We start from the raw sequence: 5,083 nt of genomic DNA, 5'->3' as shown, positions 1-5,083 counted from the left end.
TCTTCTGGCTTCAAAAAGCCATGCTTCTCAAAGGGAGACTCCTCTTGCCTCACATAAGTTTTTCTTAAATGGGCCTTGAACCGCCGTTGCAAGGTTGCAATCTCTGACATAGCTGCCTTAATTGCCTTATTGCGAACAGTTTGTTCCAGATTGGCTGGGTACTCTAGCTTTTCCAGTAAAGCTTTGAATAGCTGTTCCTTCTCAATTGGTGAGAGATCCTTAAGCTTCCTGTTGATTGACACCCTCTCCCGAGCAATGAGGCCACAGACCAATACAAATCTTTCCCTTGCAGCATCTGGGGTAGGCCAAAATTTTTCATCAAGTCCAGTTGCAGTCAACTTGTCTTCTAGCCATTTGGTTTGTGTTCTTGACCCGCGGGTTCGAGTACTACTTGCAGCAGTCTGCGCTGAGTGAGCCTGTGAAGAACGTTCACCGTCGTTGCGCTGTGATGATGCACTACTGTCACTACAGGAGTTTGTTGTTGTGGGAGACTGCATACATGATATGTCAGGTTGTCAGTAGAGCAACATAAGCTAGACTAAAAATGTAAACAAAATAGCTAATATTAGACTAGAAATCAGTACAAGTCCTAAATAAAATCAGCATAGACATACAGGTAATATTTTACTTAGCATAGAGGTTGGGGATAGGTGCTAACCATTTTGACAGGGTGAAGCAATGCTTATATATCAAAGCAAAAACTAAGTTCCTTCAACTGCTTCCTTGTCCAACTTCAGATCCAATGAATTGTGGGTTCCATGTGTACATGCAACAAGAGGATAAAGCAATCACTTAGTATGATTATCACAGCAAAAAACAATGTACACTCTAAATAAGCTACAAACAATTCCATAGCCTGATGATTGAGTGAACCATGTAGTGCCACCACGCCGGGGATTATAGGGCACAAGCGATACGAAAGAAAATCGCCCATGCCCAAACCACTCAGGTGGATTTTGGTTGGCTATGCTTACACGGTTCAACCGATCATTAGGCCATGCTACCATCGACAGCTTGCATACACACATCATGACACCAACAATAAGAATATATATGACAACACAGCATAGGAAAGTATCACTAAATTATAAACCACTGCGATACATTTCGCACTGACTGAATGTGGCCATCAACAATCATCCATCAAAACCAAAGTCCATCAAATAAAAATGAACTATTAAGGCATGCTCAACTAATGCAGGTAATTCCAGGAGAATAATTCTATGTGCATTGACCCTAAACAACAGCAAAGTAGCATATCTCCCTAATCCACCTTGACAGGAAGAGCACATTGGGTGGCCGAGGAGAGAGAGGGCGTTGGGGGTTCAAGCAACAGTAACCTCTGTCGCAAATGGTGGTTGGGAGGGGCTGGATCCGCGTCGCCTTGTTGCCTGAGGTGGCCGGCTCGTCGTCGTGGCCGGAGTTGCGGTGGGGCTATGGCAGGAGAATGACGGCGACGGCGAGCGAGGACAGTGGCGGCAGTGGGCTAGGGCAGGAGAATGGCGGCGACGCCGAACGAGGAGAGTGGCGGCGAAGGCGAGAGAGGAGAATGGCGGCGAAGGCAAGCGAGGAGAATGGCGGCGACGGCGAGCGAGGAGAGTGGTGGCGGCGGGCTAGGGCAGGAGAATGGCGGCGACGGCGAGCGAGGAGAGTGGCGGCGAAGTCGAGCGAGGAGAGTGGCGGCGGCGGGCTAGGGTAGGAGAAGAGCGGCGAAAGGGATTTCTTTGAAATATGTATTGTCCCCTGATGACCACTTTGTAACGGGCTTTGTGGTAACGCCCGTTACTGATGTCAGACCATTAGTAACGGGCGTTGTAGTAAAGCCCGTTACTGACGTATACTTAGTAACAGGCGTTGTGGTAAAGCCCGTTACTGATGTATATTTAGTAACGGGCGTTGTGGTAACGCCCGTTACTGATGTCAGATACAGAATTCAGCAGACTACAGCACACTTGCTGAATTGAAGCAGAATATATACAGAATTTATATATATATCTAAGGCAGAACATAAATAGTATCTCAGGAGAATATATAGACATCATATATTACAAAAAGGATTCAAATTCCACCAATACACAACCTATATTACAAAAAGGATTGAATTTCCACCAATACACATCCTACATTACAAAAAGGATTCAGCAGACATCAATCTTGCTTTTTCTTTGATTTCTGTATATGGATTTTTCATGATGGTCGGTTCGCAAGTACGGTGTTTTGTCAGTTGCCAAGAGTCGGGGCATGTATGAAGTGTCAAAGGATGGAATTTCATCAAACTGGTTGTATTCCTCCTCCTCAACAACATTGGCAATCCCAACAATCCTTTTTTTTCCAGGCATAACCACACACCAGTTCTTCCTTGCAAGGTCAGGTACATAGAACACTTGCTCAACATCCTTGGCGAAAACAAACGGTTCATCTTTGTAACCAAAGACCCGCAGATCAACACTAACAAACCCATATTTATCCTTGCTCACACCTGTCTTCCCATTGACCCATCTGCACCGAAACAAGGCTACCTTGAAACCTACATAATCAAGCTCCCATATCTCCTCTATTTGACCATAATATGTGGCTGCCTGTATGTCATTGTCGACGGCCCGTACACGCACACCACTGTTTTGATAGACGCTCTTGGCATCCTGGGCCATGGTGTAGAACGTGTATCCATTGATATCCATTGCTTGGTATGTTGTAATAGTGAATAATGGCCCCACTGCTAGTTTCGTTATCAGATTGTCGGTTACAGCTGCGCTGCATCTCTGGACATAATCTCGGAGCCACCAGCTGAAGCATTGCATGTGCTTCTTTGCAACCCAAGCCTCACTACGGGCAGGGTTTTCTTGACGTAGTTGTTGGTTGTGCTCGTTGGCAAATGGTGTAATCAGGTCAATCTATTGTATCACGGTGAAATGAGCCTTGTTGAAGGCATCTGGATCCGGAGTGATTGACTTTTTCCCCATGGTCCCAACACCTGCAAGCCTACCTTCATGCCATGAATGAGGCACACCAATGGGGTTTTAGGGGTCCATATAACCCATGGCCCACTCCACTGCTTCGATGGTCCCATAGCCACGAACCATGGCTCCCTTCGGAAATGACCGGTTATGTACCAATGATTTGAGGAATCCAAAGTACCTCTCATATGGAAACATCTGATGAAGGTAAGATGGGCCAAGGAACTAGATCTCCCTCGCGAGGTGTGCTGTTAGACGGATCATGAGATCAAAGAATGTTGGTGGGAAGGTAGCTTCAAGCATGCATAGGGTCTCGAAATGCCTCCTCTCTAACTTCAATAGTTCTTCCTCATTAATCACCTTCTGTTCTATTGCATTGAAGAATAAACACAAGCTCGTGACTGCGTCGCGAACCTGTACTGTCTTGATACCTCTAAGTGCAACAGGAAGAAGAGCTGTCATCAACACATGGCAATCATGAGATTTCATCAAGTTGAAATTCATTTTTATGTCCTTCACCGACACTAGCCTCTTGAAGTTCGATGAGTAGCCTGAAGGTACTTTCAAACCATGCAAAAACTCACAGAATTCTTTTCTCTCTGTCTTTGACAAGGTGGTTGCAGCGATGGGAAGGTCCGTCCCCGTGTTTGTTTCCTCTGCATAGAGCTCCGGCCTAATGCCCATATCTTTAAGATCCTCCCTTGCATTTTTATGATCTTTTCCTTTTAACTTCTGTTGCAGCAATGTTCCACAAACGCTTTCACACACATTCTTCTTGACGTGCATGTTGTCAATCGAATGACGCACATCCAACAGCTCCCAATACTCTAGCTCCCATAGAATTTCTTGTTCCAAATTCCTTTCCCATCTTCTTCTTCTTCACCATCTCGTTTCTTTCTTTTGCCAAGGATTTTTTCAGTCATTTTGGGTAACTCCTCGATAGTTTTGATGTCCTTGACTTGCAAGAGGACCAGATCTCCAGTCACATGCAGAGGCACCACTCGATTCTCCTTTTCCCCATTAAACTGACAATCCATGTCCCGGTAGGGATGTTTCTTGCTGAGGAAACGACGGTGCCCCATAAATGCGAATTTCTTTGAATTTCTTAGCCACAATGAGCAAGTTTCTTCCAAGCAGTGTGGGCAAGCTGCACCTTTCCTTTTACTCTGGCCGGAGAGATTGCGATGAGCCGGGTTGTCGTTGATGGTGGTGAACAACATGGCGTGAAATGTGAACTCCTCACGCCCGAACTCATCCCAAACCTCCTTCACACCAGGCTTCCAAAGTGTCTTCAAGTCATAAACTAGTGGCCTCAAGTAGACATCAATACGGTCGCCAGGTTGCTTTGGCCTAGAGACCAATATCGTCAGCATCATGTATTTCCGTTTCTTGCATAGCTAGGGTGGAAGGTTGCACATTGACAGCACGACAGGCCAGGTGCTATGTGTTGAACTCTGGTTACCGAATGGGTTAACGCCATCTGTGCTCATAGCGAACCGAAGGTTTCTGCAATCACCAGCAAACCACTTAAAGTGGGAATCAATGTTACCCCATTGTGCTGCATCTGCGGGGTGCCTAAGCTTGTCATTTTCCTTCTTTCGGCCTTCCTTATGCCAACGCAAGAGTTGGGCCTCCTTTCTTGTGGCGAACCATCTTTTCAACTGGGGAATGACGGGAAAATACCATGCCACCCTCACAGGACCCCCTCTGTTAACGTTCTTCTTGCCTCTGATCTCCACGGGCACGTTCCCGTCATCAGCATTATCATCTCCACCATCTTTTTTCCTCTTGTACCGATCACACCCACACTTGGGGCACTTGTCAAGGTCTGCATAATCTCCACGGAACAATACACAACTGTTCTTGCATGCATGAATTTTTTCAACCTCTATTCCCAGAGGACAGATTATCTTCTTTGCCTCATAGACAGACTCGGCTACTTGGTTTCCCTCAGGTAGCATGTCTCTAAGCAGATCCAATAGTTGTTTGAAACTTTTGTTGCTCCAATCATGATCTGCCTTAAGCTGCAGAAGTTTTAGATCACCAGAAAGGCGAGAGTACTTCTGGCAACCAGGATAGAGGGGTTTCTTTGAATCTTCAATGAACTGCTTCAGCCTCGCTAATTC

This window comes from Panicum hallii, chromosome 4 (genome assembly GCF_002211085.1).
Source record: "Panicum hallii strain FIL2 chromosome 4, PHallii_v3.1, whole genome shotgun sequence".
NCBI lineage: Eukaryota > Viridiplantae > Streptophyta > Magnoliopsida > Poales > Poaceae > Panicum > Panicum hallii.
The sequence above is the reverse complement of the archived record's forward strand: the minus strand, read 5'-3'. Positions refer to the sequence as shown.